This window comes from Leucoraja erinacea, chromosome 27, assembly GCF_028641065.1.
Source record: "Leucoraja erinacea ecotype New England chromosome 27, Leri_hhj_1, whole genome shotgun sequence".
Lineage (NCBI taxonomy): Eukaryota > Metazoa > Chordata > Chondrichthyes > Rajiformes > Rajidae > Leucoraja > Leucoraja erinaceus.
This window is the reverse complement of record NC_073403.1, coordinates 9114689-9130181: the sequence shown is the minus strand read 5'-3', so window position 1 is coordinate 9130181 and position 15493 is coordinate 9114689. Positions and strand designations below refer to the sequence as shown.

The 15493-nt window shown below is 43.9% G+C and overlaps 1 protein-coding gene across 2 annotated transcripts in view; it reads right to left on the bottom strand.

Annotated features, from left to right (window-relative positions):
- The window catches only part of LOC129710183 (thyroid hormone receptor alpha), a 383361-nt gene that overhangs the window by 242955 nt on the left and 124913 nt on the right, over positions 1-15493 (bottom strand). The window contains exon 2 of one of the 2 annotated variants that reach the window (XM_055656977.1): positions 10489-10547. The gene's annotated coding sequence lies outside the window, so the exon portion shown is untranslated. Of the gene's footprint in view, positions 1-10488; positions 11119-15493 lie in introns of those variants that run through there. The other variant, XM_055656978.1, reaches the window with a different exon arrangement.

Sequence of the window (15493 nt, the reverse complement as noted above, 5' to 3'; positions counted from 1 at the left end):
TTGAAGGCAAACTATGTAACCGTGGAACTAGAGTTTATCAAAACAGATACCACTGGGAATATAGTTATTAGACCTGTGAGGAAGTGACAAGGTGCTTCACAAGTGGGAAGTAAACACTGAACGCTCTTATTAATTCTTCCATTTAATATGTGCGGTAATCGTTGGAAAGGTAAGTCTTCTGTATAAATTAACTTAATTTTTGGCCTCCGTGCTGTAAACCTTGGCATGGTTTTGATCCATGCGACCTTTGGGATTGGCAGTAACTGATTTTCTATTTGTATTAATATTCCACATGGGCCACATTGCCCTGATTTTAATTTGAGATGCTCTGCAAGTACACAGCGAGCTAACAAGCACAGAAAACAATAAATGCCAACAGTAAACGCTGGCCATCAAAGAGATACTGCCATCCTGTGAAGGAAGCGTATAAAAAGCTGCCATGTGATTTTAATCACATAATGATTTCCTGCAGGGGTTTGAGTCGAGAGATAGTGGGCGCAGCGGTAGAGTTCCCGCCTTACTTTGAGCCCCGGTTCGATCCTGACCACGGGTGCTGCCTGTACGGATTTTGTACTTTTCCCCGTGACCTGCGTGGGTTTTCTCCGAGATCTTCGGTTTCCTCCCACAATCCAAAGACGGGCAGGCTTGTAGGTTAATCGGCTTGATGTCAATGTAAAATTGTCCCGAGCGTGTGTAGGGTAGTGTTAATGTGCGGGGATCGTTAGTCGGCAGCGGTTGAAATATTGCCATGTGATTATTACGTTTACTTGAAGGGTAAATAGGGGCTTTAGTTCACACCAGGGTGTCTGATGAAAGGCGGTTCAAATCCCACAAATTACAGCACATTTCAAATTAAATTCTGAGACACATGTGTTATGTGGAATCTTAAAGCAACACACGCTTGATCATTTTGAATTAAATGCAAATTATAGACACAAAAAGCTGGAGTAACTCAGCAGGTCAGACAGCATCTCTGGAGAAAAGTCACCTATTCCATTTGCTCCAGAGATGCTGCCTGACCCGCTGAGTTAGTTCAGCACTTTGATTTTCTTTATATCTTTATATATTCTTTGATTTATTTGATATCTTTGATTTAAACCAGCATCTGCAGTTCCTTCCTAAACATACATGCAGATTAGTTGGAATATTCATTTAATCTTTAATACCGCCCATATCGTCACAGTGCAAGTCTGTGAACCATAAAATCAGACACTTTGACATTCCAGGGCGAAAACATTTTTTTTCCCTTCAAGTTTTCCTTCCAGTCACTGCTCACTGCCACTTAAGTTTAATGTTGCGATCCTAAAGATATACCCCCTGCTTTAGTTCAGCCCATGCTGAGCGAAGCCCGTGTACCTCAGTTTGTGGGTGTGAAGGGCAACAGGCTGAATATTTTCCCCGAGCAGATGAAAACTACGATTCAGTTGACTATTCCGCCCAGAGCCACAGTTCAGCTTGGTTTTGGCATGGGATTCAGACACAATGAACTGTTCCAAGGAAGAGGCCCTCTTCTGCAGCTGGGAGGGGGGGGGGGGGGGGGGGGGGGGGGGGGGGGGGTGGATGGAAGTCGGCTGCCTTCCCAACTATAAAACCGGCCTGCACTGAATCCAGATTCACCGTCTCTTTTGCACACCATCTCGCCTGCCAACACACTCACACAGATTCACACCCTCCCCACCCCAGAGCAAAGAACAAGCTAAACATGCTAAGAAAACTGGGAGAGAGAGAGAAGAAAAAAAAAAGGCCTGGTTTCTGAAGGGGAAAAATTAGAATAGGAAGTAAAAGGAGAGCTACGTGAAGATATGTAAACAATGAACAAGTCCTGCTGCAATACACACACTGAAGATGAAATGTGAAGATGAAGCCTGGGGCTGTTTGCAAATGGGGAAAACTGGGAGTGAGGGAGAGGTAGGGGGCAGTAGGATTGGAATTTGCCAAATTGACGGAGAGGGGCACTGACTGAATCCTGAAGTGCCGGCTCACTTGGACAAAGGCAGTGGGTCCCTGCGAACGGGATCACTAGAGGGAGAGAGGACGGGTTAAAGGAAAGGCACGTCCAATGAAACATGGCACCAGGGAACACTTTGAACGGATGTAGCCATTTAAAGGCACGTTGGGGCAAATATCAGGTGAGCCATGGAGTGTTACAATGTGTGGAAACAAGCCCTTCAGCCCAACTTGCCCAGAACAACCAACATGTCCCATTTACACTAGTCCCACCTGCCTGCGTTTGACCCATATCCCTCTAAACCTGTCCCATCCATGTACCTGGCCAAATGTTTTTAAACGTTGAGATGGTACATGCCGAACTAGCACATATCCACACACCTACCAACCTCTGTGTGAAAATGTTGCCCTCAGATTCCTTTACACCTTTTCCACCCGTACCTTAAACCCATGTCCTCTGGTTCTTTATTCCCCTACTCTGGGTAAAAGACTGCGCACTTCCCTTATCTATTCCTCTCATGATCTCATCCACCTCTGTAAGATCACCACTCATCCTCCTGCGCTCCAAAGAGTAAGGTCCCAACCTGCTCAACCTCTCCCTGTAGCCCAGGCCCTCGCGCCCGGGCAACATCCTCGTAAATCTTCTCTGCACCCTTTCCTGCTTGCCAACATCTTGCCTATAGCTTGGTGACCAAAACTGAACACAATACTGAACACATGCCAATTTTAACACCCTCGACTCTTTGACTTTCAGTAGGCTTCTTTGGTCCATGCAGTAGCTAACACAAGTTAAAGTCAGCCTTAATAACCATGTGAAATGAGTCTGCACAGCACTTGATATTCTTGATCTTTTTCTACACTCCCCTTGAGCTTCTTCCCCTTTGATATCTTGTTTTCACACCTTACCCGTCCACATCTCCAAGTCTTCCTCTCCCCTGACTCTCAGTCTGAAGAAGGGTCTCGACCTGAAGCGTCACCCATTCCTTCTATGTTGGGACGCTGAGTTACTCCAGCCTTCTGTGTCTGTCTTCGGTGTAAACCAACATCTGCAGTTCCTTCCTACACACTTGATCCTCTACATTGGCTGAGAACACGCACAATGCTAATGTTAGCCTGGAAGGAAGAGGCCAAGATCACGTCTCCCGACGAACCAGGTTATAAACCACAGCATGAATCCAGCCACCACAATTGGCTATGAATTATTTTACAACAAACGGCACATTTGCCACAGAACATCTGTCCATTTATCACATTGTGAGATCTTGCTGCTTGCAAATTAGCTAATATGTTCTCTCCATTGCAACAAAGACTGCCAATCTAAACTAAGCGGCCAGCTGCAGAGTGCTTTGAGAAGTCCCTCAGCTCCTGAGAGGCACAAAATACTGTAAATCTGTGCTTTGTCTTTCTCTCTTGTATTCTGAAGCAGTGGAGGAAAGTTGCATCACCAGCAGTGGCTGCCTCGCCAACAGTCTGTCTGTCCTTTCTTCTTTGTGTTGCTTTAGTATGTGTTAGTGTTCCTTGGTTTGTTTTATGTGGGGGGTTGGGGGGTTGAGGGAAACATTTTTTTCAATCTCTTACCTCGACGGAGATGCGATTTTTTCCCGTGTAATATCTCCGTCCCCACTGAATCAAAGGTCCAATCGCGGGGCCTGTGGACTTCAACATCATGAAGCCCGCGGTCTCTGGTAAGAAGAGGCCGACTCAGGAGCTCCATGCCGCGGAGAGAGTTTCAACCGCCCCGACTGCGGATGGTTTGACTGCCCCGACCGCGGGAGAACAAAGAGGAAATTAAGATTGAACTTTATTGCCTTCCATCACAGTGAGGAATGTGGAATCCACTGTGATGGATTTTCATGTTAACTTTTATGTGGTTGTGTGTCTTGTTGCTTTTCACTTAGTATGGCTGCATGGTAACTCAAATGTTACTGTACCTTAACTGGTACATGTGAAAATAAACTGACCCTGAAACCTTGAAAGCTCACATCTGCCTGCGCATGCGATGTGTCATGTGACAGTGTAGGGCACTGGGGCAGCACAGTGGTACAGTTGCTGCCCTCAGCGCCATAGGCCCGGGTTCGATCCTGACTTCGGAGTGCTGTCTGTACGGAGTTGGTACGTTCTCCCTGTGACTTTCCCCTGTGTGCTCTGGTTTCCTCCCACACTCCAAACATGTACAGGTTTGTAAGTTAATTGGCTTCATTAAAAATCGTAAAATTGTCCCTAGAGTGTAGCATAGTGCCAGTGCACAGGCTCGGTGGGCCAAAGGGCCTGTTTCCGCACTGTATCTTTAAACAAACCCAAAACTAATCTAAACTTGCCTGGACAAATCTCAGTTGCTTCACAGGTCCATTCGTTCAACTTCGACAAAGAATACAACAACATTTTTCTCACCTCCAGAGTATTTCCTCTCCCCCCCCCCACCCCCCTCTAGCGCTACTCAGTCTGAAGAAGGGTTATGACACAAAATCTCACCCTATTCTTTTTCTCCAGAGATGCTCCCTGACCGGCTGAGACACTCCAGCATTCTGTGTCTATCTTTTGAGAGAAAATTCCTTATAAGGGGCAACTAATCATCGCAGTCTTGCACACGAAATACCCTTTCAAGAAGTCGGGTTGCCGGAACATTTCATTATCATATGTGCACGGTGTCCTTTGCAAGCCTGGGCGTTCATGGTTTCAACGGATGGAAAGATATTGTCATTTCACAGCTGCCTAGCAGCTCCCGAAATCCTGCCGAAAATAGATATTTTCACCGATTCTCAGTGAAGGGGAGACAGCAGAGAGGGATGTCATTCCTCTTTCCCTGTAAACATTTAGGTTCCTGTCTTGTGCAGGAAGGAACTGCAGACGCTCGTTTACACCAAATATAGACACAAAATGCTGGAGTAATTCAGTGGGACAGGCAGCATGTCTGGAGAGAAGGAATGGGGGACATTTCAGGTTGAGACCCTTCTTTAGACTGGTTAGGGATAAGGGAGAATTAAGGGAATAAGGGAATAAGAGATCCCTTGTGATCTCATCCATTCCTTCCATCCGGAGCTGCTGCCTGTCCCGCTGAGTTACTCCAGCATTTTGTGTCGATCTTACGTTGCTGTTTTTCTGGTTAGACCCTGCTATGTCACGCAGCATGCCTTGCAAGGGGATACATGAGATGACTGGAGATCAACTGGAGCTAAGGCTCGGCCAAGTTCCCATTGTGAAATGGTGTGAAGACACTGATGTACAGTACGGGACAATTACAGAGTGGGCTGACTAAAAGCAGTTTGGCTTCATGTACTTTGATAAGTAATGAAAGCTAAAAAGCATGCTGCTAACTCTGCTCAGCCTAATTGTACCAAAGAATAACAGGGGAGGATAAGAGCTTTGAGCATGTTGCAAAATCGGGTACCCTTTACCTAGAGAAAAACATAGTAAATTCATAATTCATAGGAGCAGAATTAATCCATTCGGCCCATTGAGTCTACTCCGCCATTCAATCAAGGCTGATCTATCTTTCCCCCTCAACTCCATTCTCCTGCCTTCCCCCAATAACCATAGACAACCTTACCAATCAAGAACCTGTCAGCCCAAAGGCTTGGCCTCCACTGCCATCTGTGGCAATGAATTCCACAGATTCACTACCATCCTCCACATCCCCTTTCTCCAGGTAAATCCTTACATTTTAAACATATGTATAGAATGAAATCTTCTCAGAGTCTGGCAAATGCCAATATTTCTGGGGCACACGTTATCCTCCTTGTTCAACTACCATGGGATTAACTAGGGATGAGGAACCTAGCACAGTGACAGGAATTGAAAGGATATTTGATTATTTTCCTCATTAATATAATTCCTCAGTTAGTGCAGTCTCACAGTTCCAGGGTTGTAGTTCCAGCGCAAAGCCTTGCAATCAGGTGAAGTGCCCCTTATAGTGGACTGGTGACCAAGTAGAGTCAAGGGGGAGTTGATGGACAACATGGACTAAGTGTCACACAGTAAAACAGTACGGAAACAGCCCCTTTGGCCCAATTCATCCATGTCAACCAAGATGCCCCATCAATGTTACAGGGATGGGTACAGGGAAAGGGGGTGAGGAAAGAATGGGTCTACTGGGATTGGTCCTGTAGATTACATGTACCCAATGGGCCAAATATCTTCCTTAAGTGTTGTTAAGCCTTGGAGGGCATCTACCACACACGGTGCCTCAAGAAGGCCGTCAGCATCCATAAAGACTCCTCACACCCTTGTAATGGACTGTTCGAATTACTTCCCTCCGGCAGACGTTACAAGGCCTTCTACACCCAAACCTCCAGACTCAGGAACAGCTTCATTCCCAGAGCTATAGCGGCTCTGAACCGGCCCTGCTGAGTCCCCCCCACCCCCCCTGGACTGTCTCCCTCGGATGGTCACGTCACACAGACACATCTGCACTTTAGTCTGTTTGAACTGTTTTACTGCTGTAATGTTATTTTCACAAACCATGTATCTTTTTTAGTTATTCAATTAGTTATTATGACATCGGATGGAAGCTGCAAACCCAAATCTCGTTGCACTTATGTGCAATGACAATAAAAAGATATTATTATTATTATTATTATTTTATTATTATTTTAATAGAAATTCTCAACAAGTCAAAGAGTATCAAAGAGTGACAGGTGATTTATTGTTATGAGGATCTGGAATAGAACAATGGAATTCCTGTAAAGGGGGCTCGCAGGAGTCCAGCCAAAAACTAAGCGGGCACAAGTTGTGTGCACGAGAAGCGTTTTATCGCGTACGATACAGCTCCCTACTGCTCAAAGCTCACGGGCGTTGTCCGGCCTTAAATACCACCTCAGGTACAAACCCCGTGACTAGCGCTTCCCACACCGAGACGCCACCCTCCAGAGCCGAGGGTTCGTTGTGCCCGTGGTTTGCCACCAGATGCCGCCACATTCCCTTCATTCTTGTGCGTTCAGGTCACAATGCATCCATTCAGCATACTCTCCACCGTATACCTGTAGAGGCTCGATAGAGTATTTGGTGACATATCAAATCTCTTCAATCTTCTGAGGAAATACTATTAATGAATTTGCTTAATGTGCCTGCTTCCTTTGTGTCTTTTGTGACAGTTGGAAGTAGGAAAGAGCGGAGAGACTAGCAGAGAGCGATGAGGTGTTAGTATGGGACGAGTTGGTTGTGGGGTGGGATATACTATCAACAATCTCCAGCAATATAAAATTTGACCCACACCAACCCACAGACATCAGTCATATCCAGTGATACAGCATGGAAACAGGTCCTTCAGCCCAACTTGGCCACACCGGCCAACATGTCCCAACTACACTATATCCACCTGCCTGCATTTGGCCCATATTATAATCCCTCTAAACCTGTCAAATTGTTCTTTAAATGTTGTGATAGTCTCTGCCTCAACTACCTCCTCTGGCAGCTCATTCCACACACCCACCACTGTGTGAAACTCAAATTTCACTGTGTTTAAGAAGGAACTGCAGATGCTGGAAAATCGAAGGTACACAAAAATGCTGGAGAAACTCAGCGGCTGCAGCAGCATCTATGGAGCGAAGGAGATAGGCAACGTTTCGGGCCGAAACCCTTCTTCAGACACGAGCATGGTACATGTGACAATAAACTGACCTCAATGAACCTTGACGTCAATGGTCTCTAGATTCAGCTATCAAGAAAAGGTTTGTTCAAACTTCTAGCCAAGGGTTATTTAATCACCGTTACCCCATCCTTGGTTCCACTACTCCACCTAGTATACCATGTGGGTATGAAATGATAAGCATGACCCTTGTTAGGGGGCAATTGCAGCCTTCATCCACACACAAACTTGTCAAGAGACCTACTTACACACAGAGTGCTGGAGGTTTTGTGCTTTTATTTGTCGAATAACAAGTCTCAGTTCTGGGTCAATAAGGAATCAATCGAGTCATATGACACCGAGCTACTCTGATAACATGAGAGAAATATCTGTTCTCGGGATGAAATTTCCTTTGTTGGTTGACACTTCTTGAAACTTGAATATTTGGGAATGTATCCCGTCACGTAGAATCCATCCCTGAGGAAACCGAAGATTATACAGCACGACGGCGGAGCGGTAGAGTTGCTGCCTTACAACACCTGCAGTGCCGGAGACCCGGGTTCGATCCTGTACGGAGTTTGTACGTTCTCCCCGTGGGTTTCCTCCCACACTCCAAAGACGTACAGGTATTTTGGTAAATTGGCTTGGTAAATGTGAAAATTGTCCCTAGTGTGTGTAGGATAGCGTTAATATGCGGGGATCGCTGGTCATCGCGGACCCGGTGGGCCGAAAGTCGCTGCCTCAATATACCTCCACCGGCAGATCGTTCAATACACCCACCACCCTTTGTGTGAAAAAGTTACCCCTCAGATTCCAATTAAATCTTTTCCCCTTCATCTCAAACCTATGCCTTCTGGTCCGCGCTACTCTGGGCAAGAGACTCTGTGCATCGTCCATTCAACCATCTGCAGCTCATTTGTGTCTAGGCCACACCTCACCCATCTCAAATTTATATTGTTAAAATCCAAAATTGTATGCAACAGAGAGAAATGTTGAGGGTCATTCCATTGAGAGGCCCAGATCCTGTCAATAGTAGAGTGATAGTAACCCTTATCCATTCCCTTTCCCAAACCCCATGCTTCATTGCTGTGGAGGCAAGAACAATGTATTGCACTATTCATTTCAAAAGCATCTCTCTGGTTACATAGTCAAACAATACCAGCGATGTACTGATGAAATACAGTTTTTCTCAGTCGTTGGACAAGAACATCATTGACTATTTGTTTCTCATTCCTCGTGGCCTCAAAGGAGGAGAACAAAGTTAGTCTTAGTTTAGTTGTAGAGATACACCGTGGAACCAGGCCCTTCAGCCCACCGAGTCTGTGCCGACCAATGATCACCCGTACACTCGTACTAAATCCTGGTTTCACAACCTTACAAACGGTGGACAATTCACACAAGCCAATTAATCTATAAACCTGCAGGCCTTTGAAATGTAGGAGGAAACCTGAGCACCCGCAGTAAACCCACGCGGTCACCGGGAAAACGTACAAACTCCATAGTCAGGATCGAACCCGGGTCTCTGGCACTGTAAGCCAGCAGCACTGCGCCACCGTGGCGCGCTGTGTTCCGATATCCGGGTGCCTCGATGGGTCATTTCAATGAGTATAAACCATTACACGGACGGTCTGGAGTCACATAGAAGGCAGGCAATGGGTAACGGTAGCAGATTTTCTTAAAGGCTATTACTGAATAAGTTATGAAGGAAAGAACTGCTGATGCTGGTTTAAATCGAAGGCAGGCACAAGATGCTGGAGTAACTCAGCGGGACAGGCAGCATCTCTGCCTGTTCCGCTGAGTTACTCCAGCATTTTGTGTCTACCGAGTTAGATCGTTTTCTACTGTGAGATATCCAATAGTTTCCACCAGCTTACTTTTGCTCAATGCATTTAATTTGAAATCCGCAGCAGCCGCGGTGAAATTTGAACAAAGATCCCACGAGGATGAGTTCAGGGCCTAGATCACTAGCAGAGTTATTTAACCAATGCATCAACGTACCCCTGGGAAGAGTGAAATTAACCCAGGACATTCTCAAAGTAACAGCAGCTTAACATTAGGAATTTCAAGTTGATGGACTGACAGATACAGCTTAGAAACAGACCCTCTGGCTTATTCAGCCCTCGCGCTGACCATCCATCACCCATGCAACCTTGCAAACCAAGGACGCCACGTTCAAACACTAAGAATTTTTATTTTCTGCTTGATTAACCTACCCTGGTATGAATTTTCTCAGCACACTGCAGACCTTGCCCATGTCCATCGAGTTCTATGCTATCCTACTTTTACATATATATTCGCTACACTCCAGAGAGCAATTTACAGAGGCCAACTAAAGGGCCTGCCCCACTTTCACCACCTAATTCACGACCTCTGCCGAGTTTGCCCTTGACTCATACTCGCAGCATGGTCGTCACGAGGTCGTAGGTAGGTTGCCGTGATGCTAGTCGTAGGTACTCGTGGCATCAAGTAGTTCAGGGCGTTTTTCTAGCCTGATGAAAAATGTCCACGAGTAAAAAAGGTCGTGAATCAGGTCGAGAAAGTGGGACAGGCCCTTAAGAGTACAAACCCGCACGTCTTTGGGATGTGGGAGGAAACCGGAGCACCCGGAGGAGATCCACGCCGTCACAGCCAGACTGAACATGCAAACTCCACGCAGACAGCACCCTAGGTCAGGACTGAACCCGGATCTCTGGTGTCGTGAGGCAGCAGCTCTACCAGCTGCACCCACTGTGCAATCCCCACATACAATGGTACTCATTTGAAACTCAGCATCAAAACGATGCCAAATGATAATTAATTTGAAATGTTGCCTTATTCAATTTCTCTGGAATGGAAGGGAACAGGAGTCATTTTAAACCAAGGACTGAGAGGAAAGTGTAATAGAATAGGTTGTGTCCATTTTGGAAAAGTGCAGTCTTTTTTGATTCAATTCCCCTTTAAATAGAACACACAGAGACCACATGAAAACCCAAATGTACCTCATGGCTCCAGATTTCTGAGTTTTCCTTCTCCTTTCCGAAGCTGTCACAGTACCCTCCTGTAATTAAAAAAAAACCATGTAACAAAAACCTACTTTTGTAAATGTATCGCTCTCTGCACACATTGACATTTATGATTCCACAAAATCCGTTTCCTGGTAACGAGCATTTCACATTCACAAGGTAGAACATATCTCACTTTGCAGTGTAGCATAAAAAAAAACACTTTCTCCTTTGGACCCCTGTTTACAAACTCAACAGTGAACTAAAGCATTGTGAAGAAAGTACAGGGCCTCACATGCTTCCTCATGCCATTCTGACTTGTGTTCCACTTAACACTTGTTAACTAAGATCACAGATTTCTCCGGGACATTTCCACTCTATCAATCAAGGCACAATCATGTGCACAAGAGCTCAAACTCAAAAGTGCAAAGAATTTTACCAAATAGAAGTTTAACTTAAAACTGCATTTCTCCTTTGACAGACTTTTGCTATGCTTAACCGCTCAATGAGACCTTTAGCCTTCAGTGATACAACACAGAATGAATGAATAAGTTTATTGGCCAAGTATTCACATACAAGGAATTTGCCTTGGTGCTCCGCCCGCAAGTGGCAACATTTCATACAGTGACAGTTAGGAATGACACATAAAACATTGAACATTAATAATAAAACATTATTGACTAAACATGTAAATTAAATAAAATACCAGAGCAAAAGGAGGCTACAGATTTTTGGTTATTGAGTAGAGCTATTCAACAGCTGCTTTTATGTCTGGCTGTGGAAAGCTTTGACAGTCCGGAGTCGCCTTCCAGAGGGAAGTGATTTTACAACTCCTTCAGGTCTTTCAGCTCAACAAGTCCATCCAGACCAGTGATCATTCCATACACTTGCACTATCTTGCACACTAGGGTCAATTTACAATTTTTACCAAAGCCAATTAACCTCCAAACCTGTACATCTTTGGAGTGTGGGAAGAAACTGTTGCACCCAGAGAAAACCCATGTGGTCACAGGGAGAACGTAGAAAGTCCATATGGACAGCACCCGTCGTCAGGAACCCGGGTCTCTGGCGCTGTAAAGCAGCAACTCTACCTCTGTGCCCTCTTATATTTAAACAAATTATTCTGTCAATGGTAACTTCTATGTGATTAAGTGATAAAGTGATTTATTGACAGTGAATGGAAAGAAAAGTGAGTTGTGTTGACATTTCAAGACAGAATCCCATGAAAACTTCAAAACGAATTGAGTAAACTTATCATACAAAGGCTTGCCTTTATTGAACACTTTTTATGACCCTAATGGTCTACTAAAGCTAGTTACAACCTGTGATGATTGGACGTGTACTCCACAAAGATGTGTGGGAAGCATAGATGGCGATTAGCACACGGCAAGATTCCACAAAGAACAGAGCGATGGTCCGACTACATTGGTTGAGTATCAAATATAGGCCAATATTGGTCGAGTTTGAGCCCTTGTGCACAATTGTCAGAGTGGAAATATCCCAGAGAATTCAGTGAGATTGGTTAAAAAGTGTTTAATGGACCACAAGTGAGAATGGCATGGAGAATCATGTGATGCCCCATGCTTTCTTCACAAAGTTTTAGTTCCCTGTTGTGTTCAGAAACAGGGGACCAATATTTGATCAATATAGACAATAGGTGCAGGAGTAGGCCATTTTGCCCTTCAAGCCAGCACTGCCATTCAATGTGATCATGACTGATCATCCCCAATCAGTACCCTGTTCCTGCCTTCTCCCCATATCCCCTGACTCCGCTATTTTTAAGAGCCCTATCTAGCTCTCTCTTGAAAGCATCCAGATAATCTGCCTCCACCGCCCACTGAGGCAGAGAATTCCACAGACTGCAGAATTCCACAATATCTGCTGAAACCCCACTGCACAGGAATTTAGAATTTAGAAGGGATCGTACAGAAACATATAACATTCTTAAAGGTTTGGACAGGCTAGGTGCAGGAAAAATGTTCCCAATGTTGAGGGAGTCGAGAACCAGGAGCCACAGTTTAAGAATAAGGGGTAGGCCATTTAGGACTGAGATGAGGAAAAACCTCTTCACCCAGAGAGTTGTGAATCTGTGGAATTCTCTGCCACAGAGGGCAGTGGGGGCCAATTCACTGGATATTTTCAAGAGAGAGTTAGATAGAGCTCTTAAAGATAGCGGAGTCAAGGGATACGGGGAGAAGGCAGGAACGGGGTACTGATTGTGGATAATCAGCCATGATCATAGTGCATGGCGGTGCTGGCTCAAAGGGCCGAATGGCCTACTCCTGCACCTATTGTCTAATATTCCCATCTGCCTCTATCATTGTCCATCGTGTTTGAAGGTATCTCTGCAAATAATGTAATCTCTATCTCACCGAATTTCATGGATTTAAATCTGAAATTGATTTTTTTTTAAGACACCGTAAGAATCACAGGATGTGGTGAACAGGCTAGATGGCGGACTAGGCTCAAAATGGCCCGTGCCCTGTCCGAATAATAAAGCAAGTTCAAGTCTCGCCCGTGCATCTGTATCTCGGGTTCACATTAATTTATTTTTGAGATTTTCATTTAATGTGACAGCTCCAACAATTTTCATCATTATTATCCTCAGGACAACAGTTAAAATAAGAACTTGGATGATAACACTGCTTACAAATCTGTTAGGCATTGGGCAGATGGATTGTAAAATGTTATGTGCATTTTTATTCCTTGGCAACATGGCTTCAAGTTTGGCACTATTTAAAATACAACTCAAAGTTGCATGTACGACCAAAATGGAAATGAGCAGACTAGAGTATAATAAATATTGGACTTAATTATTTCAAAGGTAAAAGCCTTGGCAAACTTTAGATCTAATAGATAGAAACATGGAAAATATAGAAAATAGGTGCAGGAGTAGGCCATTCGGCCCTTCAAGCCAGAACCTCCATTCAATATGATCATGGCTGACCTGTTTTCTCCCATATCCCTTGATTCCGTTAGCCCGAAGAGCTATACCTAACTCTCTCTTGAAAACAGCCAGTGAATTGGCCTCCACTGCGTTCTGTGGCAGAAAATTCCACAGATTCACAACTCTCTGGGTGAAAAGGTTTTTCCTCATCTAAATGGCCTACCCGTTATTCTTCCACTGTTAACAATTGCTGAATTTCTGAAGTTGCAGTCACCCAATCATTCAGCTCTTAGGCTTTTGTTAGTTGAAAGCATTTCACGATAGGATCTGTATAGCAAATGGCTAATGGGTTTCATTTCATTCTGATAGGCATAAAGTACGGATTCATACAAATTCACGGCAGCGAAGAGGTCATATTCTGGAAAGGGCTTATTTACACTAATTGCACTAACCCAGCAGTTTTTTGTAAATTCATTAAAGATAGACACAAAATGCTGCAGTAACTAGGTATGTTACAATACTTACCTTCAGCGGCGCTGCAATTCTGCCACTGGCCGTGTGCACGATTTTGGCGCGTTTGGGGGGGGGCGGGGTTAAAACGCGGTTTTCTCACTCCTGGATTATATTTTGTTGGAGCGCAGGTTTTGGCTGAGGAATCGTTCCAACGGCCGTTTTTTCTTTGTTTTTTTTTAATTCGCCCGACAAGTTATTCGCTTGAGTGATTTTAAAATCAGCATCTGAAGCCGTCAACGCCGACAACGGGGATGGATTTTACGTAGGGGACAGGTAAAAGAAAGTAGTTTATTTTTATGTATAAAAGTGTTTCTTAAGATGCATTTAATTCACATTTTAAGTAACGAAAAGGTGATTTTTTCTCCCCGAACGAACCAGCAGTGTTTTTGCTGCCGATACGAGTTTAAATCCACCGCAACCGCAATTCAAAAAAAAAATTCCAATTGATAGCGTTCCAGAAAACCCCACTCGCAAGCTGATTTAAATGGCCATTAATTTACATTAAATTCCTTCCATTTGGCCTATAAACCCATGACAATGAGATTTAAAAATTATGTTATATTGTGAATTCTTGTGTGAATGTTATTTGGACACTTAGGCTATTTAAAAATGTTAATCTATTCTTAAGAAATGAATGTTTAGATCTAATAATTGAATTTTGTAATTAGCTACAATTAGGTAACTAACTAATTATATGCTTTAATTTCAAGTCATCTTACTTAAAGATTGTTTCATATTTGTTTCAGAATGCTTCAATCTATAATAACTGAAAATTTCTTTCAGTTCTCTTAATTTTTAAGAAAGTTATGGGCTTTTGACTGTTCTCGATCACAGCTTTTGTGTTAAGTCAATGAAAAAGCAATAGGGAACAAGATGCTGATTTCCGAGTATGAAAATGGCCATAACTTTTTTAATACTGAAGATATGAAAGTGAATTAGGTGTCAAATTAAACTCATTTTTATGCTTTATCTGATGGGATAAATTACAGACTTGATTTTTAAAATCTCAATATTTTGTAACATTGCTACAGTAACTCAACGGGCCAGACAGCATAACTGGAGAATAGGTGATGTTTCGGGTCGAGATCCTTGTTCAGCAGCATTATATGCTTTGCACCAGTAACAAGAAGGGTGTTTGTTTGGCATATGCCGCAGATGTGAAAAGGAGCAATGGAATTATTACGTTTAACAAGGAACTGCAGATGCTGGAAAAATCGAAGGTAGACAAAAAATGCTGGAGAAACTCAGCAGGTGAGGCAGCATCTATGGAGCGATGGAATTATTACATGCTGCAACTTTATACGCAACAACAATTATAAATATACAAGAAAAAAAGTTATTTCCAGCAAACTAGGCTATGATAATGCAAAAACAAAGTATTCATGCTGCAAGAAAACTATACCATGTGTGATCAAGAAACATCTAGACATTCAAATTGAGATCATTGCACAATTGGGAAGGAGAGGGCCAGATATTCCCTGTAGACCTATCTTACTTTGCAAGGGTCTCCGAACCGACCCCACAACCTTTACTGTTGGCTGTTAAAATAACCCTAGAATCCCAATGCGATTCCCAGCTGAGCCAGGCAGGGATTCCTTATAC